Source organism: Lepus europaeus, chromosome 7 (assembly GCF_033115175.1).
Source record: "Lepus europaeus isolate LE1 chromosome 7, mLepTim1.pri, whole genome shotgun sequence".
NCBI classification, from domain to species: domain Eukaryota; kingdom Metazoa; phylum Chordata; class Mammalia; order Lagomorpha; family Leporidae; genus Lepus; species Lepus europaeus.
Window position 1 is genome coordinate 54,885,505 of NC_084833.1, and position 26,949 is coordinate 54,912,453.

Below are 26,949 nucleotides of genomic sequence, written 5' to 3' on the forward strand. Positions count from 1 at the left end.
AAAAAACAAATTAACCTTGGTTTTTTAAATTGGAAATTACATAGAAAAATAATCAATCTTTATTTTTTTTTTTAAATTATTTTGCAGAATCTCGGTCATTAGTGTGATGTACACTGTTATTTAATGCTATAACTAGTACTCCAACAGTATTTTTTTCACTTTGTGTTGCTATGGGAGGGCAAACTGTTGAAATCTATATATATACTAAACTGATTTTCTATATATAAAGAGAATTGAAAATGAATCTTGATGGGAATGGAAGGGGAGAGCGAGTGGGAAAGGGGAGGGTTGGGGGGGGGGAGTTGTGTGTGGGGGAAGCCTTTGTAATCCATAAGCTGTACTTTGGAAATTTATATTCACTAAATTAAAAAAACAAACAAAAACCCTGCTTATTTTGCCCTACGTATCAGATGCCCTATGGGAAAAGGGCTGCAGGATGCTGATCTTTACTGTCGCCTTCTCCCAGATCTGTGCCCTGTAAGTTTGTGTGTGTGTGTACACGTGTGCGCATGTGTGTTGATTCCCTAATGCCTTACATAAAATGATTTAAAATTTTTACCCAACTTTTTCTTATTTCTTTCAATCAAAGAAGTTAGTGCAAATTATCAAATCCACATTAGAAAAGAAAGTCACACCATTTAAATTGAACATGTTTTCAAATATTCATTGCCTATTTTTCATCTTTTGTTCCTTTTTTGGTTAATGAGGACCATTATATTTTAGAAGTAAATTTATACCCATCTTGGATGATGATTGTCTAAATGAAGCAGTGATTAAGATTTCCTGTCATGGATTAATTAAGTTCTTGGGCATTGTTAGTGGTGATTCTGAAGTCTGCTCTGTGATAGTCATTGAGGAGTTATAAAGAACTAGAGAAATGTTACTCAGATCGTTGATGTAAAAGGAAAGTTTGTGTATCATTGGCATGCTGTTAGTGTTGTTTAATATCCTCAATTGGACTTTTAAAAAATTATTTGAGGGAGAGTAAGCATACCAACATGAATTCCCTCATCTGTTGGTTCACTCCCCAGATGCCAGCAGTATCTGGGACTGGGCCAGGGGCTGCAACCAGGAGCCAGGATTGAAATCCAAGTGTCCCATGTAGGTGACAGGAACTTTTCTTTTCTTTCTTTCTTTTTTTTTTTTTAAGATGTATTTATTTATTTGAAAGACAGAGTTACAGATAGAGCAGGAGGGAGGGAGAGAGGGAGGGAGGGAGAAGGAGAGGGAAAGACAGAGAAAGATACATCTTCCATCTGCTGGTTCACTCCTGAAATGGCCACAACAGCTGGAACTCAGCTGATCAGAAGCCAGGAGCTTCTGAGTCATGTGGGTGCAGTGGCCCAAGTACTGGGGTCATCTGTTGCTTTCCCAGGTGCATTTGCAGGGAGCTGGATTAGAAGTCGAACAGCTGGAATTTGAACTGGTACCCTCACGAGATGCCAGTGATGCGGTGGCTTTATCCACCATGCCACAATGCTGGCCCAGGAATGATAGGAACTTAATTTCTTGAGCCATCACTGTTGCATCCCAGAGTGCATCAACAGAAGCTTTAAGAGCCAGAGCCTGGAGCTGAACCCAGGTATTCTGATGTGGGACACGGGCATCTTAACTACTATGCCAATGTCTGCCCTTCAGTTGGACTTGTATTTTTTATTATTTACTTATTTGAAAGACTGACAGATACACACACACATGCACATATATACACAGAGACAGAGGCAGCGTGTACAACTGTGAACATGCTCCCATCTGGTTTACTCCCCAAATGCCTACAACAACTGGGGCCAGGTCAGGCCAAAGCCAGGAGCCAGGAACTCAATTTGGGTCTCCCACATAAGTGACAAGGACCCAAGTACTCAAGCCATTATCTCCTACCCAGGGCATATATTAGCAGGAAGCTGGAATCAGAATTGAAGTTGGAACTTGAACCCAGGCACTCTGCTCTGATATGGGATGTGGGTATCTCAAGCAGTATCTTCACTGCTGTGCCATATGCCTGCCAGAACTGGGCTTTTAAAAATATTTTATGTTCATTTGAAAATCTCCTTTTTAAGAAGATTAATTTTATTTATTGTAAGCGAAAATTAGAGAAAATCTTCTATCTGCTGATTGACTCCCCCAAATGGCCACAATGGCCAGGGCTAGGCCAGGCCAAATTAGAGCCAGCATCTTCATTCAGGTCTCCCACGTGGGTGCAGAGGCCCAAGCACCTGGGCCATCTTCCACTGCTTTCCCAGGCACATTAGCAGGGAGCTGGATTGGAAGTGGAGAGCTGGGACTAGAACTGGCGTCCATATCGGATGCCGGTTCTGCAGATGACAGCTTTATACACTGTACCATAGCAATGGCCCTGGAATATAGTTTTTTTTAAAAAAGATTTATTTTATTTGAAAGACAGAGAGAGAGAAAGAGAGAAAGAGAGAGAAAGAGAGAGAGAGAGAGAGAAATGAAGAGATCTTCCATCTGCTGGTTCATTTCCCAAATGGCCAAAATGGCCAAGGCTGGGCCAGGCTGAAGCCAAGAGCCTGGAGCTCTATCCAGGTCTCCCATGTGGGTGGGTGGGGTTACTTGGGCCATCTTCTGGTAGTTTCTAAGGTGCATTAGCAGGGAGCTAGATTGGAACCAAGCAGCCAGTACTTGAATCAGTACTCTGATATAGGGTAACAGTTTTGTGGGCAGCAGCTTAGCCTGCTATGCCAAGTGCTGGCCCCTAGTATGTATTCCTGTACAGCAATTAAAAATAGGGGCCAGTGTTGTGATGTAGTGAGTAAGAGTGAGTAAGGCCACTTCCTACAATGCTGGTATCTCATATGGGCGCTGGTTTGTGTCCCAGCTATTCCACTTCCTTTTTTTTTTTTTTTTTTAAAGATTTATTTATTTATTTGAAATCCAGAGTTACACAGACAAGGAGAGGCAGAGAGAGAGAGAGAGAGAGAGAGAGAGGGAGGGAGGGAGGGAGGGAGGGAGGGAGGGAGGGGTTTTCCATCCACTGGTTTACTCCCCAATTGGCCACAGTGGCTGGAGCTGCGCCGATTTGAAGCCAGGAACTTCTTCCGGGTCTCCCATGCGAGTGCAGGAGCCCAAGGACTTGGACCATCTCCTACTGCTTTCCCAGGCCATAGCAGAGAGCTGGATTGAAAGAGGAGCAGCCAGGACTTGAACTGGTGCCCATATGGGATGCTGGCACTGTAGGCAGCAGCTTTACCTGCTGCACCACAGCGCCAACCCCCTGTTCTACTTCTTATCCAGCTTCCTGCTAATGGCCAGGGAAAAGCAGTGGAAGATAGCCTAAGTATTTGGGTCCCTGCCACTACATGGGAGACCTGGATGAAGCTCCTGGCATTAGCTTGCCCAGAGCTGGCCATTGTGGCCATCTGGGGAGTGAACCAGTGAACAGAAGATCTCTCATTCTCTGTTGCTCTCTTTCTCTCTGTTACTCTGACTCAAAATAAATAAATCTTAAAGAAGAGCAATAAAATATAAATCAGTTGTGACTGTATACCAACAAATTTGACAATTAATTGGTATCTTGTTTTTGTTTATTTTTGAAGCTTTTGTTTTTATTTGAAAGGCAAAGTGACAGAGCTCTTCTATCCTGTAGTTCACTCTCCAAATGGTCGCAATGCCCAGTACTGGGCCACAACACTGATTCTGATATTATCTTGTTTTAATCTTTGTAGGTACTACAAAAATAGTATTTGTGGTAGAGGCTGCCAGTGCTCACCTATACCTGTTTCTCCTTCCTTTCATACATAGTCCTTGTACATAGGAAGGGCCACATGAGTAATTTTAGATAATGATATATAACCAGATTGCTGTTATCTAGACTAAGGCATTTAAAAAATACTGTACCACTTACTTTTTTCTTTTTCCCAAGCTGTGGACATGCAGCCAATACTTCCCAAATCCGTGGTTGGTGTGTTGTTTAGAATGAACTCAAAGGGTGGAAATGTATCCCCACAAGCTTGTTCATGGGGCTGGGATAGGCCAAGATGCCAAGTGCTGGAACCACCAGTGCCATGATGGTAGATTGCATATGAATTCTATTGTCTACCAAGAACAGTGTAGTCTGGCAGTAAGACCAAAGAACCCATCCTACCATGGTCTGTCTGCTGTTGAAGTGGACTTACTGCCTTATGCTGATCTTGATAGCCTGCTAGTAATGCTGCCTGGAGTCTATGATCAGCTAAGGCCACGAAACTGCATTTGGCACTGAAGCAGGTCCAGAGGCTCCATCTGCAGGCAGTGGCTTGGGGATGGGGACAGGGACTAATAATGATCTGCTCAGTGTTGGGTTTTACTTGCTCATATTGATTTCCCAAACAGTCTTCTGGTTCTGTTTGCCCAAGATTGTAGAAGGGATGATAGAGGCAGCTTCTTAGCATCCCAGGCAGGCACTAGATGGATCACACCTGGTTCTTAGTTATTAGTCCCTGTGCAGTATTGGGGTGCTTCCTACTCATTTGCAGCTGGTGATGATATATACCAAAAGAAGTCCGTTCCACCAGAGTCCAGGTCTCTACCTGATACTCAGACAAGACTGGAGATTCCCTTTCTAGGAATTGTCTTGTGGTTTCTTGGTGTCTGCCCAAGGTTGGAGATCTTCAGCTGTTGAGACTGACACTAGGGTGGGTCACACCTGAGTCTCATAGTCACTATGCCCCTTGGAGTCTAGACAAATCATGCCAGATCCACCCGAGACTGACAGTGACAGACACTGAAATGAGCCTGTCCCACTGGAGCTTTGAGTAGTATGAACATCTTAATAATAATAGATTTTTTAATCCAGGAAGACAAGATATCTTTCCATTTCTGTGTGTCCTCTTCAGTTTCTTTTATCAGAGTTTTAAAATTTTCAGTGGTTGAATTTATTTGAGGTATCTTATTTTTTTGTTAACTATTGTAAATGGAGTTGTCCTCTTATTTATTTTTTTCAGACAGTTCACTACAAGGGAGCTTCACAGTTTGTGGAAATATGGAATGAGGCAATAATGTACTTTTTTCATAAAGCTTTTGAAGCCCCCTCAAATTTGTGTATCAAAATAGCTAATTTTTATATAGTAATTTTTGTAATTACAAATTTACTGATTATTAGTTCTGATGTGTTTTTGGTGGGATCTTTTATGTTTTTCTCTGTATAAAATCATGGTATTAGGACTGATGTGTGGTATAATGGATTGAGCTACTGCCTTTGACTCTGACATCCCATGTAGGTGCCAGTTTGAGACCTGGCTGCTCCACTTCTGATCCAGCTCCCTGCTAATACATCTGGGAAAGCATCAGAAGATGATTCAAGTTCTTGGACCCCTGCATCCACATGGGAGATGAGGATGAATCTCCTGGCTCTTGGCTGTGGCCTGGCCCAGCCCCTGCTGTTGTGATATAATGTATCACATTTATTAATTTGCATATGTTGAACCATCTTTGCATACTTGGAGTGAATTCCACTCGATCATAGTGAATGACCTTTCTGATGTGCTGTTAAATTTGGTTTTCCAGTATTTTGTTGAGGGTTTACCAAAAGTTTTTGATTCTGCTATTTGGTGGAAGCAACACAACTGAAATCTAACAGCTGCAACTTTCCTTTGGAATATTTTATTGTTGACTAAAATATAGTAGGAACAAAATCTTGACAAAATGAACTTTAATTTTTTTTTCATTTTCAAAATAACATTTTCAGTTTACATTCTAGTGAAAGGTTTAATGCTTCACTAAATAAAGAGTTCAACAAATAAAAAGCAAAAAGATCATATTTCAGTAGGAACACAAAGACCATAAACAACAATCAAGTGAAAAGATGTTCAACTTCCCCAAATGATCTCTTCAAAAAGTTCTGCAGTCTTTCAGTTAGGTCAGCTAAGGGCAGATAATTTTAAAAAGAATGATTAGACTCTAAGTGATATAATTACACACATCCTATATACATGGTTTATAATTCTGTTGTTATTAGCGGGAAAATTGAAATGCTCAGCATTAACTGATAAAAGCTACAATTCACTTTGATTAAAAAAAAATAGTCATAGATAATCAAAACCATTGAAGTGTATAGCTCCTAACAATTTGCCTGACAAAGATTCAAAACAAAGTTTGACCAAACACTATTTGCAGCAAAACTGATACATAGGTATTTCTTTCTGATTTTTTTTTTAAAAGATGTATTTATTTATTTGAAAAAGTTAGAGAGGCGAGGCAGAGAGAGAGAGAGAGAGAGAGAGAGAGAGGTCTTCCATCCGATGTTGGTTCACTCTCCAATTGTCTGCAACAACCGGAGCTGAGCCTATCCGAAGCCAGGAGCCTGGAACTTCCTCTGGGTCTTCCCACGTGGGTGCAGTGGCCCAAGGACTTGAGCCATCTTGTACTGCCTTCCCAGGATTAGAAGTGGAGCAGTCGGGTGTCGAACTAGCACCCATATGGGATGCTGGTGCTTCAGGCTAGGGCATTAACCCACTGTGCCACAGCGCTGGCCCCCTGATTTTTTTTTTTTTTTTTTAAGCTCTCACATATGAGACAGAACATGCAGGATATGTTTTCCTGTGTCTGGCTTATTTCATGCAACATGATCCTCTTGACAAAATTTAAAACTGTAAATTTGACTTGGGAAAAATAGACTGGGTTAGGAAAAGGAAGCTAATATGGCAGAAATTTTGTCTTCTCCTCAAAATGCTCTAAGATAAAAGTTTACGAATTTAACATTTTATATGGGTGTAACATAAAGTAAAATTGTTAAAAATGAAGATGTTGAGGAATTGCTCTAGCAATTCAGTAAAATGAACTTTTTTAAAGCAAAAGAAATGGTCTAACTGCCATACAGAAATTTTATCAAGGTAGAACATTGGGTCAGTGGAATAGTCAGAAAAAAATACATTGTTGTTATCAGAATAAAACATTTAACAGCATTAAATGGAGAGGATAAAAACAACTACCTCAACCACGATGTCAAATACAGTGTAAACTTCATCTACAGTAACTATTTTTCCTAAATCTCATCTCATGAGTACCTGTGGAAGAATCTGTTGAGGTACATAAATGAGAGAAATAGATGTGTTGAGATACTATTATTTATTTAAAGACATTTATTTATTTGAGAAAGAGAGAGGTCTTCCATATATTGGTTCACTTTCCAGATGGCCACAACAACCAGGGCTGGGCCAGTTTCTTTCGGTTCTCCCACATGGGTGCAGGGACCCAAGCATTAGTGCCATCATCCACTGCTTCCCAGGCACCTTAGCCTGAACTGGATTGGATCACAAGTGAAACAGCCAGGAATTGAACTTGCACCCATAGGGGATGCTGACATCGCAGGCTGCAGCTTCATTCACTATGCAACAACAAGGGCCCTAGAATTATAATTTTAAATCTACGTCTTTGATGAATTACATTGATGTGTAAGGATTCAGTCATTATGTCTGTTTGGTCCTTTGGGAAGAAGATGCACAAGTGGAGTTGAGAGTGCAAAGGATTTATTGGAAATCATCGTAGGATAGGATTAGTGAAAGCAGGAGAGTTTCCTCACCATGCTGCCAATCTGACAGTTTCTCAGGCAAACCAATAGGGAGCTCTAGAGCATGGAATATTTGTTGGAGGAGTCCCATATTTAGCAGAAATGGCCAGGCCCTTGTACCCAAGCTATGCTTAGTCTTTGGGGGGAATTGTTGGGAAGATTCTGGAGAAAGCTGAGATAGGGCCCAAGGGCTGTATCAATGACTTAGCCTCCTTGCTGAATCCCAAATTCTTTCTTGAAAGGAATCTGAATGACTTATCTCTTTGGTTGATACACTATTCAATAATTTCTTTTTAGAGTATTACTACAAATAATACAGAATTCTTCTAAAACTTTTTTTGACTAGGTGATACACTAAAAAGTTAGACAAAATGAACTAAATAAATACTTCTTAGTTTATTGAATCTCATTATTGGTATGAGATTATGAGATGGATTACTTGAAATAAGCACATCTGGCTGGGGAAAATCTTAGGGGGAAGAGAGAGCTGGATGAATAGTTCTTATACTTTATGATAGGAATAAAATAGCTTTTCCTAATACAGTTTTGATGGTGATTATAACAATGCTTATCATATATGGAGAAGTCTTCGCAAAATATAAAAATGACAATCAACTGCAATGACAAGGTAACTATTTTTTTTTTTTTTACTTTTTTTTTTTTTTTTGACTGGCAGAGTGGGCAGTGAGAGAGAGACAGAGAGAAAGGTCTTCCTTTTGCCGTTGGTTCACCCTCCAGTGGCCGCCGCGGTAGGCGCGCTGCGGCCGGTGCACCGCGCCGATCCAATGGCAGGAGCCAGGTGCTTCTCCTGGTCTCCCATGGGGTGCAGGGCCCAAGCACTTGGGCCATCCTCCACTGCACTCCCTGGCCACAGCAGAGAGCTGGCCTGGAAGAGAGGCAACCGGGACAGGATCGGTGCACCGACCGGGACTAGAACCCGGTGTGCCGGCGCCGCAAGGCGGAGGATTAGCCTAGTGAGCTGTGGCGCCGGCCGACAAGGTAACTGTTTAAAAAAGATTTATTTATTTAGTTATTTGAAAGGTAGAGTTACAGAGAGAATTGACAGGAGACAAAGAGAGAGAGAGAGATGGAACTCTTCCTATTTACTGGTTCACTTCCCAAATGGCTACAATGGTCAGGGCTGGGCCAGGCCAAAGCCAGGAGCCTGGAACTCCATCCAGGTCTCCCTCATGGATGGCAGGGGATTTTCTGCTGCTTTCCTAAGCACTTTAGTAGGGAGCTGGATCAGAAGTACAGTATATGAGACTCAAACCGGTGCTCATATGGGATGCCCATGTCAGAGAGTTGCTTAGGTAGCTGCTTTGTAAAGAAAATTTAAGATTGAAGTTAGTCTATCAATGTGAAATTTTCAGAGAAGACCCGATAGATTAAATGGAAAGTAAAATGAAAATCAGTGGTAAAAATAGCATTTCATATACAGCCAATTTGCTCATTTGGTTGAAAATATTTGCTTAAAGGGGCTACATGGGCCACATATGTTTTCAGTATTTTATATGAGAGTCCACACACCCTAACCTCAGGAAACTAGGGTTGCTAAGATGGGAAAACTGTATTCTTGGTCACCCTGGGGCTGGAGAGGGTGTGACTAAAATGGCAAATTTATCATGACCTTCAGTGAAAACAAATTCTAAGTGTAAGGGGGATGATATGTCTGAAGGACTCGTTATAGAAGTGACAGGTTTTAAGTTTGGGGAGATTTAGAAGTATGCTTGATATTTGGGAAATAAACTTTTCTCAAATGAAAGCCTTGCTCCGACCTCCAATAATAAAAGTTGTAAATACTTATTTTAAAAATTCAGATAAAATAAAAACAAGCAAATCCTACCAATTAGATATAATTCTGTTAACAGTTTATATACGTCTCAATTGCTTTAAGAGATGTTTTGGTATTGAAATGTTGACTTATACTATAATGGTGTTTGTACATTTTTTTCAATTACTGTTGTTTAGATATGCCAATAACTAAAGGTACATGCTGTTTTTAATAGCTGTATACTGACTTAAAAACAAAATTGAGGGGCCGGTGCTATGGTGCAGTGGATTAAAGCCCTGGCCTGAAGCGCTGGCATCCCTTATGGGCGCCAGTTCTAGTCCTGGCTGCTCCTCTTTCAATCCAGCTCTCTGCTATGGCCTGGGAAAGCAGTAGAAGATGGCCCAAGTCCTTGGGCTCCTGCACTCACGTGGGAGACCCAGAATAAGCTCCTGGCTCCTGGCTTTGGATTGGCTCAGCTCCAGCCGTTGCGGCCATTTGGGGAGTGAACCAACGGATAGAAGACCTCTCTGTCTCTCTCTACCTCTCCTCTCTCTGTGTAACTCTTTCAAATAAATAAAATAAATCTTTAAAAAAACCTAAAATTGAATAGTAGTTATTATGATTGGACTGACCCATGAATACACCATAATTAATTTAATCAGTTGTCAGTGTCAAATATCCAAATAATATGTAGGTCTTTTTTTTTTTTTTTTTTCCCAATGCTATCATACAGGCTTCTATATCTCTCCTGACTGCTTATTTCTGTTTGCTAGAATTTTAGGCATGAAAATCCTGATTTAAAAGGAATTAATTTTTTAGACTTCTGAAACATGTTACTATAGACCTCTGTAAATTTTGCCAATTTATACTTTTAACAGCAAGGTATATGAATACCCTTAAAAAAAATTCTCATCAATGCGTGGGTATTGCCAGGCAGTTTAACTTGTTGCCAGCCTAATGACACCATGTTTTAGTTTACTACAAATGTTTGAATCTAGAATGTTGAAATGTTACTGGGAAGCATAAAATAGTTTCCCTTGGGATAGTTAAAAGTAATCCACTCAGGATGTTATTTCACAGTAGGATGGATAAATTGAAGACTGATTTTGATAGAATTAAATAAATGAAGCCAAAAACCCAGCTCTGTACTCCTTTTAAAAATGATAGTCGTTGTCATCTAAAACTCCTGTAGAGATAATAAAAGAAATAAAAATAGAACACATATTAAGAAATACATTTCTATTTATAATACCACAAATACAAGCTTTTTGACTAATCCTTAGGAACAGAGAGTACTCCTTGTCTAGGATTTAGATGTTTACTATTTTTCTCGAGAACATTCTTACACCACTTAGACAACTGTTTTTTTGATAGATAATTTAGTTTTTAAATGGCTACACATCTGTTAGAAAATGTTCTTCACTTCTTTGGCATAATTTCATGTTCCATTTGGGTCTTCTAAAAATAGAAATGAAAATGTTTATTTATTTATTGAAATTATTAAATGTCAGTAATATTCTCAAATTGATTTAAGGCATTGATATGTTTTTGCAAGATTGCCAATGATTTACTTAAGTTTAAATATTTGCCATCCTAATTCTAAGTAACTTTGATTCTCAGGGCTAATACAGAAAATACTTTTATGTTATCTTTATTGTTAATAAAAATTTGTGTCTGCAAATTTGTCACATCAGTCTCCTTGTACCTCCCCACCCTTAAGATGCTCAACTAAAATGTCATATAAACTATTTAAAAGGAAACAGTATTTGGGATGTGGAAAACCTTGAATACGTTTTAGGTTTTTAGTTAAGAAATTTAAAAAATTGCTCAGCATCATCAGTGGTTTTATTGTGTTGTCCAATAAGTCTCCCAGTAAACAATGCTGATGTAGTTCATGTTCTCATGGAGCTAGGATCCTGTAGGGATCTCAGACAATAAAAGTAAAGCAAAATAAAAAATATATAATTAAATTATTTTGTGTGACAGGTTCTAAGAAGGGAAAAATAGTGCACTATTAGAGAACAATGGTAAGATCTATTTTTTTAGAAGGCTTTTATTTAATGAATACAAATTTCATATGTGCAGCTTTTAGGAATATGGTGGTTTTTTTCCCCCATTTCTGCCCTCCCACTCTCAATCCCATCCCACCTCCTACTCCTTCTCCCATCCCATTCTTCATTAAGGTTTGTTTTTAATTAACTTTATATACAGAGGACCAGCTCTATCCTAAGTAAAGATTTCAACAGTTTGCACCTACCCACACACATACCAGGTATAAAGTACAGATTGAGAGCAAGTTTTACAGTTATTTCTCATAGTACAGCTCATTCAGGGCAGAGGTCCTACATGGGGAGCAAGTGCACAGTGACTCCTGTTGTTGATTTAACAATTAACACTTTTATGTATGACATCAGTGACCACCCAGGCTCTTGACATGAGCTGCCAAGGCTATGGAAGCCTTTTGAGTCCACAGATTCCATCAGTATTTAGACAGGGCCATATGCAAAGTGAAAGTTCTCTCCTCCCTTCAGAGAAAAGTACTTTCTTCTTTGATGACCCCTTTGGAAAGACATGTTTTCAATAAAGTGGTCAGAATAGGCACTCTGAAGAGATGACATATAAACTAACATTTGGAGGATTGGAGGAAACCAGCCATGTGTGTAACTGAGTGATGGGTGGGGAATAACAGTAAACCAGTTTGAGGGAACAGTTTGTACAGAAAGCTTTAGGTATAAAAGACCTTGGCATATTCAAGGAGTGGAAAGGAGTTCTGTATCATTGGAATTTATAATCAGTAAGGTTGAGATTAGAATGGAATGAATGAGGTTGTGGAGGTAGGAGCCAGATTGTACCCATCTTGTAGGCTTAGCAAGGAGTTTAGATTTTATTCAAAGTGCGGTGGGAAACCAATGAAAAAGAGTGATGTGACCCAATTTGTTCTGACAGTTGTGAGAATAATACCTGGAGAAGGGAGAGACTAGTAATCTGGGTAGAAATGACGGTGGCTTGATCTAGAGTCAAAGCAATAGAGAAGGAGAAAAAATGGATAGATTCAAGATGTATTTAAAGATATAAATGATAAGACTTATTGAGGAATGAATATGGAACAGAGAGGAAAAATAATTGATATCTGAATTTCTAACTTGTCAGATTTTATAATGAGTAAATAAAGTAAGTTACCATAAACCTATTATATTACTTTATATTTGTAGTACACACAGTTTCAGAGGTAAAGACTTATGGTTAGAATATATAAACCTAGGCCAGCACCACAGCTCACTAGGTTAATCCTCCGCCTGCGGCGCTGGTACTCCGGGTTCTAGTCCTGGTTGGGGCGCCGGTTCTGTCCTGGTTGCTCCTCTTCCAGTCCAGCTCTGTTGTGGCCCAGGAAGGCAGTGGAAGATGCCCCAAGTCCTTGGGCCCTGCACCCGCATGGGAGACCAGGAGGAAGTACCTGGCTCCTGGCTTCGGATTGGTGCAGTGCGCCGGCCGTAGTGGCCATTTGGGGGGTGAACCAACGGAAGGAAGACCTTTCTCTCTCTGTGGCTCTCACTCTCACTGTCTAACTCTGCCTATCAAAAAAAAAAAAAAAAAAGAAAAAAAGAAAAAAAGAAAAAGAATATATAAACCTATTGATAAACATCCCTGAAAATACAAAACAAATTAATAAAAGGGATTTATATACAATATAATGAAACACATTTACTGCCTAAAGGACATTGTGTATCCTAGGCTCTTACTAAATATTTGTTGAATTAATGTGTCTCAAGATATTTCTGAGGCTCTTTACCCCTTATGAAGCTCTGAGTTTCTGTCTAAAGTCATTTTCCTTTAGTGTAAAGAAATTCTTCTAGCGTTCTTTGTGAAGATTTACCTTGAGGCTCTGTTCCTTTTATTTTTCCCCTAAATCATTTTTTCTCTCATTTCTTCAGATTTAACAATTATATTGGTCTATATTCAAATACACAGCTTTTTCTGTTGTCTTCATTATGATATTAGGCAGTGAATTTTTTGTTTTTTAAGATTTATTTATTTGTAAGAGTTAGAGGGAGAGACAGAGACAGAGAGAAAGATCAAGATAAGTCTTCCATCTGCTGGTTCACTCCCCAGAGGGCTGCAATGGCCAAGGCTGGGCCAGACCTAAGCTAGGAACCAGGAGCTTCATCCAGACATCCTATATGTGTGGCTGGTGCCCAAACAGTTGGGCCACCTTTTGATGCTTTTCTCAGACCATTAGCAGGGAGCTGGATTGAAAGTGGAGTAACCAGAACACAAACTAGTGGCTATAAGGGATGCTGGGATTGCAGGCGTGGCTTTACCCACTATGCTACAATGCTGGCCCCAGGCAGTGAATCTTTAAATTTCACATATTGTATTTTTCAGTTCTAGTATTTTATTTTGTTATCTTTTTAGTTCCTGTTTTTCTGTTAAAGTTTCCTTTAATTTCTTTTTAAAAATTTTTTAAAATTTATTTTTTAAAGATTTATTTACTATTTTATTTGAAAGTCAGAGTTACAGAGAGGCAGAAGTCAGGGCAGGGGGAGAAAAGGGTCTTCTATCCACTGGTTCACTCCTCAAATGGCTGCAAAGGCCAGAGCTATGCTGATCTGAAGTCAGGAGCTGCTTCTGGGTCTCCCACATGTGTGCAGGGGCCCAAGGACTTGGGCCATCTTCTACTGCTTTCCCAGGCCATAGTAGAGAGCTGGGTCAGAAGTGGAGCAGCTGGGACTCAAACTGGCATCCATGTGGGATGCTATACTGCAGGTAGTGCCTTTACCTGCTATACTACAGCACTGGCCCCCTTTGAATTTCTTAAGAACTGTGTAACAGTTGCTTGAAAATCTTTGCAAATTCCAACATCAGGATCATCTTGGAATTAGTCTCTATTTTTTTCTTTTGAAAATGGATCACATTTTTTTCCATCCTTTTTTTTTTTAAATGTCATGGAATTTTGGATTATGTCCTAGACATTGTGAAAATGAAATTGTGGAGACTCTGATTTCTGTTGTATTCTTCCAAAGATTGTTTATGCTTGTGATTAGCAAACAGTTAACATGATTGGATTCAAACTATGAGCTGTCTTCTCTTGGGTGATATAACACTTAGTTCAGTTCTTTTATCCTTTTTTTTTTGACAGGCAGAGTGGACAGTGAGAGAGACAGAGAGAAAGGTCTTCCTTTGCCGTTGGTTCACCTTCCAATGGCCGCTGCGGCCAGCGCGCTGCGGCCGGTGCACCGTGCCGATCTGAAGGCAGGAGCCAGGTGCTTCTCCTGGTCTCCCAAGGGGTGCAGGGCCCAAGGACTTGGGCCATCCTCCACTGCCTTCCTGGGCCACAGCAGAGAGCTGGCCTGGAAGAGGGGCAACCGGGACAGAATCTGTCACCCCGACCAGGACTAGAACCTGGTGTGCTGGCGCCACAAGGCGGAGGATTAGCCTAGTGAGCTGCTGTGCTGGCCCAGTTCTTTTATCCTTAACTGAGCTGCTTAGAGTTTGTTCTTTGCATTTGTGATTCAGGAATCAGCCTCAGATTTGTACAATCCATTCCTGGATTTTGTGTCTCTTCCTCTCTGACTCTCTTTGTTAGGTTCTTCTCTGACTTTCTTGCATCTGTGGTTTCCCTGAACTCTATCTTCTGGTGTTCAAGATAGGCTGTGGAGTTTATCTTGGTGTTTTAGATATTCCTATGATGCCAAGTGGACAGGCTCTTAAGTCAAAAGCTGTAGATGGGGAATTCACCTAATACCACTGTTACCTTTGTTTTTTAGGGATTAGGGATCCCAAAATCAGATCCTTTGTTCAGTGTCATAAAGCTAACAGCAAAACTAAAGTTGAGCATTAATGGCACAAGATGTGTTCAGTGGCCAGAGAATGGAGAATCAGGAACTTAGCTCACAGATCCACTCCTTCATCTTCTGGGGCCTGAGAAGTCTTCGATTTAGGGCAATAGGAATGAAGGAGGGGAATTTGTTAATTAGTGGGAAAAATAGTCATGACTTTTCTGGGGAAGGGATGGCATAATTCTAGGAATTTGGGAACCACCTTTTTGTCATCTTATGATCTCTTTGCCTAGTGCTGGTTGTTATGATGATTGTCAACTGTCATGGCAACAGTGAGAGTTATAGTGAGGTTTGAGGTTTCCTTGAAGTCATGTTGGTAGCAATCTTGGATCTCACCGATTTAAGCCAGTTGTCCTGGGGAGGAACTTCTTCCCTTAAATTATGCTGTTCTCTAAGGCAAACAGTGTTAAGTGGGGGCTAGAAACTTGGGCCTTGCCCTAGATAATACCAGTGTCTTCTAAGTATTGATTTTCTTCCAGTATTTGTTTGCTTTTGGTCACTTTTCAATGTCTTTAGATATCTAATTTTTGTATTTATTCAAAATTTATAGTTATCTGTGGGAAGATGAATCTAGTGGGTGTTTGTTCAGCCAAAGCAGAGAAGTGGACCCCTCATTCCTTTTTGGGTGAGGATATTCCCTTCCTGATTGTAGTCCCTCATGTTCATACCAGCTTTATAGATACATCATGTGCAAATCAGTTAAGAAATTGTCATTTGAATATCACCTTTGTAAACTGTTTAATTCAGAGAATAGCCACATTTCCTCATCTTAAAAGAGGTAATAGTCTTGTGGGGAAGACAACCAGGAAGAAGACAGTAATGTAAGTGAAAGGAGCCATGATAGAGGGATAAACAGGCTACTGTGGAGAGCCCAGAGAAAGGGATCTTAACCCAGTCTGGTAGGGAAGAGAGAAGATGAAAGAAGACTTTGTAGAGGAGATGATTTCTGTGTTTTATCCATGAGAAATAAGGGTGTGCCTGATGAAGATTGGAATAAAGGGCTTTCTAGGGAGAAGAGATAAGAGCATAAATAAAATTTATGGGGACCTAAGAATGAATGACTTGGTAGGTGAATTACAGATACTAGTTTTGGTGTGACCACAGTAGAGGGGAGGTGTTGAAATATGAAGCAGGGGTGGGCATTCTGCTTAGTGATTAAGGTACTGCTTGGGGTTCCTGCGTTCCATATCAGAGTGCCTGGATTTGGGTCCTGGCTGTGCCCTGGATTCCAACTTCCTTTTTTTTTTTTTTTTCTTAAAGATTTATTTATTTATTTGAAAGTCTGAGTTATACAGAGGGAGAAGGAGAAGCTGGGGGTAGGGAGGAGTCTTCCATCTGCTGGTTTACTCCCCAATTGGCCGAAACAGCCAGAGCTGCACCGATCCAAAGCCAGGAGCCAGGAACTTCCTTTGTGCCTTCCCACATGGGTGCAGGGGCCCAAGGACCTGGGCCATCTTCTACTGCTTTCCCAGGACATAGTAGAGAGCTGGATCAGAAGTGGAGCAGCTGGGACTGGAACCAGCGCCCATATGGGATGCTGGCAGGTGGCACCTTTACCTGCTACGCCACAGCATCAGCCCCCCAACTTTCTTCTAATGTGTGCCTGGTGAGGTTGCAGAGATGTCTCAAGTAGTTGTGTCCCTGACACCGATGTGGGATACCTTGAGCGAGTTCATGGCTCTTAGATTTTGTCTTGTCCAGCTTTAACTGTTGTGGTCATTTGGGGAGTGAATCAGCAGATAGAAAAATTCCTACCTCACTTTGTTCCTCCCTCCCTGTCTGTCTGTGTCTCTCTTGCTCTTCCATTTGCTGCCTTTCAAATAAATAAAATCAATAATTTTTTTTCAAAAGTAAAGAAATATGAGACCAGAGAAGTTGGGTTGGGGATACTTCATTAAAGGTTTTGGGTGTCATGCCAAGGAGTTTGCATTTTAAATTATAGATAGTGGGAACCCATTGACATGTCCCCCCCAAGATTGAATGATTTATATGAAAAGCAAAGTTACAGAGAGGGAGAGACAGAGATCTTCTGATTCAGCTCTCTGCTATGGCCTGGGATAGCAGTAGAAGATGGCCCAAGTCCTTGGCCCCTGCACCCACGTGGGAGACCCAGAAGGAGCTCCTGGCTCCTGGCTTCAGATCGGCGCAGCTCTGGCTGTTGTGGCCAATTGAGGAGTGAACCATCAGATGGAAGACCCCTCCCCTCCCCTCCTCTCCCCTCCTCCTCTCCCCCCCCCCCTCTCTCCGTCTCTCCTCTCTTTCTGCCTCTCCTCTCTCTCTGTAACTCTTGACTTTCAAATAAATAAAAATAAATCTTTAAAAAAAATACACCTTTCCCCCCCTTATTCCAGGTTAGTTGAATTGATAAGAGAACTTGGAGAGGATTTTTAACTATATAAGAAAAAACAAAGGTTTAAAACAATTTAGATCTTTCTAACATTACAGTAAAATATTCTTTCAGTCCCCTCTAAGTAGTATTTTCAGTTTTTAAGAACATTTTATTTCAGAGGGGCCAGTGCTGTGGTGTAGTGGGTAAAGCCACCACCTGAAGTGCTGGCATCCCATATGGGTGCCAATTTGAGTCCCAGCTGCCCCTTTCTGATTCAGCTCTCTACTATGGCCTAGGAAAGCAGAAGATCTCTACTATGGCCTAGGAAAGCAGAAGATGGCCTAAGTCCTTGGGCTCCTGTATGCGAGTGGTAGACCCTGAAGAAGTTCCAGGCCCTTGGCTTTGGGTCTGCCCAGCTTTGGCTATTGTGGCCATTTGGGGATTGAACCAATGGATGGAAGATCTCTCTGTCTCTGCCTCCACCACTGTCTCTGCCTGTAACTCTGCCTTTCAAATAAATAAATAAATAAATACATCTTAAAAATTTTTGTTTTAGGGGCCGGTGCTGTGGCACAGTGGGTTAATGCCCTGCCTGAAGCGTCAGCATCCCATATGGGCACCGGTTCGAGACCCGGCTGCTCTACTTCCTGTCCAGCTCTCTGCTATGGCCAGGGAAAGCAGTGGAAGATGGCCCACGTCCTTGGGCCCCTGCACCCACGTGGGAGACCTGGAAGAAGCTCCCTGGCTCCTGGCTTCAGATCAGCAGAGCTCTGGCTGTTGCTGCCATATGGGGAGTGAACCATCAGATGGAAGACCTCTCTCGCTCACTCTCTCTGCCTCTCCTCTCTCTGTGTAACTCTTTCAAATAAATAAATCTTTAAAAAAAATTTTTTGGTTTTAGAGCTGCTAAGTTCTGCTGATTCATACACCTAAGAGTTTTAATTTCCCCTCTTACCAGTAATACAAGCTCAGGAAATTGTATTATTGATAGTTTAAAATTCAATATGCCTCCTGGGGAATACCCATTTTTAAAATGACTGTGAGAAACTTAACTTTCAGAATGAGAATGCTTCATAGTCTTCCTGACCAGTATATTCTTTCCCTATAGGCTATTTTGTTCCTAGACATATTTAGGTTCTGCCTGTCAGATGTATTTTGATTTGGAACTGAGCCACCTGGAGAGAGGGTAGCAAGAGAGGTGGAATGATTCTGAGCTAGTAGTTTGTGTAGTTTAATTTAGCAGTGACTTTCCAGTTGTGCAGTTTCTAAGGTGGCTTCTGCAGTGATGGTGCCAGCTTTTGTGACTGTGGCAGAGATAACGTGGTTCTGTGGTCTAAGAGTTGTTACTGGAAGTTTAGCTGCTAGAGCCTGCTTTTTCACTTTTCCTAATGATTTTGTGAGCATCTTGATTTTTGTATTAAGACTTTTTACTTAAACTACTTGGAGTAGATTCTGATCTCAGACCACTATAAGTAAAGTGCTAAAACTGTTAACACCAACAAATCCTCAAAGAATGTGGAAAGGTCACTGATGATCAGTCCATGGCAGCTAGTAGTGAAAGGTACTTAAGTTTTCATCTGTGGTCACCAGAAATGAAATGTTTTATTGTTGTTTTTAAGATTTATTTTATTTATTTGAAAGAAAGAGTTACAGAGAGAGAGAGGGATGGAAGGAGGGAGGGAGGGAGGGAGGGAAGGAAGGAGGGAAGGAGGGAAGGAGACATCTTCGATCTGCTGGTTCACTCTCCAAATGGCTGCAATGGCTAGAGTGGAGCTGATCTGAAATCAGGAGCCAGGAGCCTCTTCTGGGTTTCCCACGTGGTGCAGGGGCCCAAGGACGTGGGCTATTTTCTGCTGCTTTTCCAGGTGCATTATCAGGGAGCTGGATTGGAAATGGAGCACTGGGACTGGAACGAGAGCCCATATGGGATGCCAAGACTTCCGGGTCTTAACCCGCTGTGCTACAGCGCCAGCCCCTTGTTGTTTTTAAGATTCATTTTTTTTTTTTTGACAGGCAGAGTGGACAGTGAGAGAGAGAGACAGAGAGAAAGGTCCTCCCCCGCCGTTGGTTCACCCTCCAATGGCCGCCGCGGTAGCGCGCTGCGGCCGGCGCACCACGCTGTTCCGATGGCAGGAGCCAGGTGCTTCTCCTGGTCTCCCATGGGGTGCAGAGCCCAAACACTTGGGCTATCCTCCACTGCACTCCCTGGCCACAGCAGAGAGCTGGCCTGGAAGAGGGGCAACCGGGACAGGATCGGTGCCCCGACCGGGACTAGAACCCGGTGTGCCGGCGCCGCAAGGCGGAGGATTAGCCTGTTGAGCCACGGCGCCGGCCTAAGATTCATTTTTACTTATTTAAGAGAAAAAGAGAGAGAGAGAGAGAGAGCGAGAGCACGAGAGCATATGCGCTTAGTTTTACTGGTTTACTCCCCAAATGGCTGCAACTGCTGGAGCTGGGCCATCCTGAGAACCAGGAGCTTCATCCAGGTCTCCCACATGGGTGCAGGGACCCAAGGACTTGGGTTGTCTTCCACTGCTTTCCCAAGCATATCAGCAGAGAGCTAGAAAGGAAGTAGAACAGCTGGGACACGAACTAGTGCCCATATGAGATGCTGGCATTGCAGGCAGTGGCTTTACCTGATATGCCACAATGCTTTCCCTGAATATCTTGTTTTAGAGAAAGCTTTGGTGGGCTGAGTGGTGATGCATTTTAGCAGATATGGGACTCTGAAGATTATGAGTGAATTGACTGTTTTTAACTCCTCTGCCTAATTTATTTATTTAAATAAAAATTTATTTATTTGCAAGGCACTTAGAAGATATCTCTCTTTCTCTTTCTATATCTACTGGTTCACTCCCCAAATGTCTGCAATAACGGGCTGGACCAGACCAAAGCCAGAAATATGGAACTCCATTTGGTCTCCCACTTGGGGGTAGGGGCCCAAGTATTCGAACCCTAATCCACACTACTCTCCCAAGTGCATTGGCAAAGAGCTGGATATGGGTTGCTGGCACTTCAGGCCAGGGCATTAACCCACTGCGCCACAGCACCGGCCCCCAGAAGTTCGATTTTTGAGAAGAGTTGAGCAAAAAACAAAAGACTTGGACTATCTAGATTATAGTTTACTCTAAGATAAACTTGTAGTTGGAACGTGGAAGGGGAGAGCATTGTAGACAGAGAATGTATTTAAAACACAATTTTGGAAAAAGAAATTTGCCATCTATACTTTTTAAAAAGATTGATTTAATGACAGTTGCAGATTAAGAGGGAGAGATAGAGAAAGATTTTCCATTCATTCGATGGTTCACTCCCCAAATGGCTGTATTGGCTGGGGCTGAGCAAGACTGATGCTACAAGCCAGGAACTCCATCCAGGTCTCCCACATGGATGGCAGGGGCCCAACCACTTGGGCCATCTTCTACTGCTTTCTCAGGCCATTAACAGGGAGCTGGATCAGAAGTGGAGCAGCTGAGACTTGAAATGGGATGCTGGTGGTGCAAAAAGTGGTGCTGTTTGAAAGGCACAGAGAGGGAGAGATCAATCTATCTTCCATTCACTGGTTCACTCCCCAAATGGCTGCAACAGCTGAGGTTGGACCAGGCTGAAGCCCGGAGCCTAGAACTCCATCTGGGTCTCTCATGTGGGTGGCAGGGACCCAAGTATTTGGGCTGTCTTCTTTTGCTTTCCCAGGTATATTATCAGGGAGCTGGATCAAAAGTGGAGTAGCCAGAATTGGAACCAGTGTTGTAGGCTATGGTCTACCTTGCTGTACGACAGTGCTGATCGCGGTGACTGTTCCTCGCCACTGCCGGAGAATTAGGCAGGCTGCTTGCAGCTTGCCTTGACCTAGGAGGGGAAGTGCGCCACCCGCCCCTCAGCCTTCCCCAAACCCGGGGGACAATCAGGCGCGGTGTGGGGCCCAGTCGAAGCAGGGTCTCACTTTATTGTAAAAGGGAGGTGTATATGGCTGGCGCCGTGGCTTAACAGGCTAATCCTCCGCCTTGCAGCGCCGGCACCCCGGGTTCTAGTCCCGGTCGGGGCGCCAGATTCTATCCCGGTTGCCCCCCTTCCAGGCCAGCTCTCTGCTATGGCCCGGGAAGGCAGTGGAGGATGGCCCAAGTGCTTGGGCCCTGCACCCGCATGGGAAACCAGGAGAAGCACCTGGCTCCTGCCTTCGGATCATCGTGATGCGCCGGCCCCAGCGGCCATTGGAGGGTGAACCAATGGCAAAAAGGAAGACCTTTCTCTCTGTCTCTCTCTCTCACTATCCACTCTGCCTGTCAAAAAAAAAAAAAAAAAAAAAAAAAAAAAAAAAGGAGGTGTATATATAGCTGAGGTACAGAAGCGGGCAAGGGGTGGGGTGTTGTGACGCAAAAGGGTCTTAGCAACTCCTATTATACCACCTTAATGATCCTTAGGCAGAAGTGCCCTGGGGCTGGGGAGTTTGCTACCAGGGAATTGAAACTTAAAGACAGGTTTTCAAATTCGAGGCAGGCTCAGGAATTTCCTCTAGGACTCTCCGGATTCAGCTGCCCCAACAGCTGACCCTGTAGACTTTTTAAAATAGAGAAATATTCAGGATATAGTCACCCTATTATTCAACAGAGTTCCAGAACTTCTTACTCCTGTCTTGCTATCTAGTACCTGTCAGTCAACCTTTTCCCATTTCTCTCTTCCCCTTTCTTTGCCAGCGTCTGGTCACCACCATTACCTTTTTTCACTTCTTTGAGATCACCTGTTTTTTAAGATTCTACTAATGAGTGAGATCATATGATGTTTGTTTTCCTGTGCTTAGCTTATTTCGCTTATCATAATGACCTCTAGTCCTTCCATGTTGTTGCAAATGTGTATATGTACCACATTTTCCTTATCCATTCATTGTTTACATTTCTTGGCTATTAATGATTTTAAAGCTGTTTCTAAGAAATGTGTCTGATAATTTAATGTGGAAATTTTTCCCAGCTGAGTTATGAGGAGAGGCTAACTAGTCTGCATTATAATGGTAATGCATTTCTGTAATACCTCAATAGACACATACATACTATGACACACAAAAATTCCCCAAAAGTGGTTGCTTCTGTTTTGCTCCTTCTGTTCCTTTGTCACATTCTTCTGTCCTATTTCTTCTCCCTCTTCATTTGCAAAATTATTGATTTCTCAATATTATACAATAAGCATGTCTTTGTAGTATTAAATGTGGTTTAGGATAAATTTAGTTCAGAAAAATATTTGTTATTATATATCATACAAAATAACAGTGTTAGGCAGTAGCCTGAGAGTTCCTTGCCAGCAAATACTGAGACTTTGTTCATTAAACTGTTAATAATTTTCCTTGGGAGATCATCTATACAGGGGAAATTTTAGTCTGCTTTTCAGATCAGCAGCCATTGTTTTATGCCCTCTAGTGGTAGATGTGTGGATTTCACATTTTTGGGAGGTTTAAACATGCATAGAATTTTAGAGGCAGAAGGGACTTAAGATCCCTCACTGTATAGGTGAACAGACCAAGGCTCAGAGAAGTTAGCAGATTTGCCTAAGGTCACTAGTTACAGACAAAGATAAAACAAGCCTCAGGTCTCCTGATTATTATTTGGTTGTTTACTTTCTGTTGCTATAATTGAATACCATAGACTGGATAATTTATAAAAGAATAGAGGTTTATTTAGCTCATGGTTCTGGAGATTGGTAAGTCCAAGAGTGTGGCTCTGGCATCTGATGAGAACCTTCTTGCTGTATCATAACTTGGCTAGACAAAACATTAATCATGAATTTTTAAAAATTTTTTTTAAAAAATTTTATATTTTGCCAGGCAGAGTTAGACAGTGAGAGAGAGAGAAAGGTCTTTCTTCCGTTGGTTCACTCCCCTAATGGCCGTTACGGCCAGTGCTGCACCGATCCGAAGCCAGGAGCCGGGTACTTCCTCCCGATCTCCCATGCAGGTGCAGGGACTCAAGCACTTGGGCCATCCTCCACTGCACTCCCGGGCCACAGCAGAGAGCTGGACTGGAAGAGGAGCAACCGGGACTAGTACCTGGCACCCCAACCGGGAGTAGAACCTGGGGTGCCGGAGCTGCAGGCGGAAGATTAGCCAAGTAAGCCACAGCGCTGGCCAGTCATGAATGGTTTAATATATTCATGAGGGCTATGCCCTCATGACCCAGTCACCTCCCAGAGGTTCTACTTAACATTGCTGTATTGGGGACCAAGTTTCCATCACATGAACTTTTCAGGGATTCGTTCAAGTTGTAGCGATGTATTTCCTTGAAGACTTTCTCAGATTAATTTAAAGATATCAACTTTAGGGGAGTATTTACATTTTAGGTTATATCTATTTATTATAATTAATGTTGATATTTTTAATGTACTGATGTTTGAGAAAAAGACCCTTGTACTTGGAAGAGTGAACAATATGTTAAGGGAAATGTAGATCATATAACCTTTGAGAACACATAGTAGCTGTCTTTATGGGGTGGCTCATGGGAGTAGGTTGAGCTTGTTTTTACCTGTGAGAATAGCAAATATTAATTGATAGTTTCTGGGTGTGACCTAGAATGGCCTAATTTTTCAATAGAATGGGAAGAATAGGAGAGGGTCAGTGTCCTAGAACTAGACTTATCTGTTCAGCTTGTATTTAGATTAAGTTCTGTGTTGAAAGGAGAGTGTCGTTGTCCCCACCCATTCCCTGCTGCCACAGTATGGCAGCTGAAGATTGTAGTTCAGGCAAGCAGTAAGCTTCAAAGATATAGGAGTTTATAATATTTATAATGAGTACAAATTTCATAAGTACAGCTTCAGAAATATAATGATTCTGTCCATCATACCCACCCTCCCACCCCCATTCCCACCCACCTCTTCCTCCCTCTCCCATTCCCAGTCCCATTCTACATTAAGAAAAAAAAAAAAAATGTGGCCAGCACTGCAGCTCAATAGGCTAATCCTCTGCCTGCGGCGCTGGCACACCGGGTTCTAGTCCCAGTCGGGGTGCTGGATTCTGTCCTGGTTGCCCCTCTTCCAGTCCAGCTCTCTGCTGTGGCCCGGGAGTGCAGTGGAGGATGGCCCAAGTGCTTGGGCCCTGCACCCCATGGGAGACCAGGAGAAACACCTGGCTCCTGGCTTCAGATCAGTGCTTTGTGCCGGCTGCAGCGCCATTGGAGGGTGAACCAATGGCAAAGGAAGACCTTTCTCTCTGTCTCTCTCTCTCACTGTCCACTCTGCCTGTCAAAACAAACAAACAAACAAACAAACAAAAAAACCACAAACTGTTCCTCAACAGTCAAGGCAAGGGCTGTTTAAGTCATTGCTTCTCAAAAGTATCAATTTCACTGCACTGCATTTTGTTTTGGGTGCTCTATTCGTTCTCACAAATCAGGGAGATCATATGGTATTTGTCCTTTTGGAACTGGCTTTTTTTTTTTTTTATTAAGTAAGTTTTTATAATCCTTGTTAATGATTTGCTGTGTATTTTTATTTATTTATTTATTTGACAGAGTTATAGATAGAGAGAAAGGTCTTCCTTCCGTTGGTTCACTCCCCAAACGGCCACTGCAGCCAGCACTGAGCCGATCCGAAGCAAGGAGCCAGGTGCTTCTCCTGGTTTCCCATGCGGGTGTAGGGCCCAAGCACTTGGGCCATCCTCCACTGCTTTTCCAGGCCACAGCAGAGAGCTGGCCTGGAAGAGGAGCATCCCCCTGGGGTGCCATCGCCACAGGCGGAGGATTAGCATAGTGAGCCGTGTAATTTCAGTTTTCGCTTTTTTTCACCATTCCTCTTAGTTGTTAAATTCTCTAAGTTGTTAGATTTATATATTATCAGTAAATTGTAAATTTATGGAAACTAAAGTTGTATAGCTGAAGTTTGATTTATAGTGGTGTATCTGTACTATATGTATCTGGTTCAGTTTAAAATTCATTCTTGTTCACATCTGTGAAGTCTCTGAACCCTTTTACTAAGTTTGTAAACAATAATTATATGTGTTCCAAACGAACCTTTTGAATAATGGAAAATCATATTAGAAACTTAGAAAGTCATATTACATTTCCACCTACATTTTTGAATATCCACAAGGTGGCTTGTTTCAGTTTAAATTAACATGCTTCTTTCATTAAATGTGAAATGGATCAAAAATAGGAAGCCTTTTGTAGAATGATTTCCTGTGTGCTTCCTTTTAGTGAGTGAAAAGTTTTTATTTTCTGTATCCTTTGAAAGTTGGTCACATTCAGATCTACTTCAGTGAGCTTTGATTTTTTTGTGTATTTTGGCATTATAATAAATATTCTGGTGAATAAGAAAATAACATTTGAAACTTGCAGGTTGAATATGGAACTCATCTTAATTTTGTTTATAAATAGATAATAAATAAATTTTGTTCTTAAAAAGAGATTGAAGAGGGGCCAGTGCTATGGCTTAGCGGGTAAAGCCACCGGCTGCAGTGCTGGCATCCCATATGGGCACTGGTTCAAGTCCTGGCTATTCCACTTCCAATCCAGCTCTCTGCTATGGCCTGGGAAAGCAGTAGAAGATGACCCAAGTGTTTGGGCCCCTGCAGCTGCGTGGGAGACCTGGAAGAAGCTCCTTGCTCCTGACTGCTCCTGATCGGCACAGCTACAGCTGTTGCGGCCGATAGGGGACCAGTGAATGGAAGATCCCCCCACCCCACCCCCATGTAACTCTGACTTTCAAATAAATAAATATTATTTTTTTAAAAAAAGAGATTGAGGAGCAGGTGACAGGGCTGTTGGGGTGGGGAAAGTGGAGAAAAAGAGACAGAGACAGAGAGATGTTTCTATCACAGCTTCACTGCCTCAGTGGCTACAACAGCTGAGGCTGGGCCAAACTAAAGTAATGAGCCAGGAACTGCATCTGGGTCTCCCACATGGGTGGTAGGAACTCAAGTAATTGAGATACCATTTGGTGCTTCCAAGTGCATTAGCAGGAATCTGGATCAGAAGTAGAGTAGCTAGGGTTTGAACTGGCACTCCAGTATCAGATGTGGGAGTCCCAAGTGGTGGCTTAGCATGCCTCTGCCAAAGTGTCTGCTCCTTGGATTTCTTTGATTAGTCTCTGTTTCCTTAAGATGCACAATCAGTTTTATGTGCTCAAAAGATTAGAAGGTGATTGTCTAGCATTGTGCTTTTTCTTTCGCCATTTCCTCTGAGATGATACTCTTAATGAAGTAGAGAAGAACAGGTTGTAGACATCAGGCTGAAATCCCAAGCAGATTGTTTTGGGTAGAATAGGACAGAAAGATTGGTGCTAATGCCGGTAATATATAAATACCTTATTTTTGCTTTTAATTTATTTTATTTCTTTGAAAATCAGAGTTACAGGATGGGGGTGGGAGGGAGGGAGAGCAAGCGATTGAATGATTTTCCATTTGCTAGTTCACTCCCCAGGTGGCCACAATGGCTGGGGCTGTGCCAGGCTAAAACTAGGAGCCTGGAACTCCATTTTGGTCTCGCACATGGGTGGAGGGCCCCAAGGGCTTGGACCATCTTCCACTGCTTTT

The 26,949-nt window shown here is 42.1% G+C and overlaps 1 protein-coding gene across 4 annotated transcripts in view; it reads left to right on the forward strand.

Moving 5' to 3' along the window:
* The window catches only part of SBF2 (SET binding factor 2), a 544,097-nt gene that overhangs the window by 51,481 nt on the left and 465,667 nt on the right, over nt 1–26,949 (forward strand). The window lies entirely within an intron of this gene.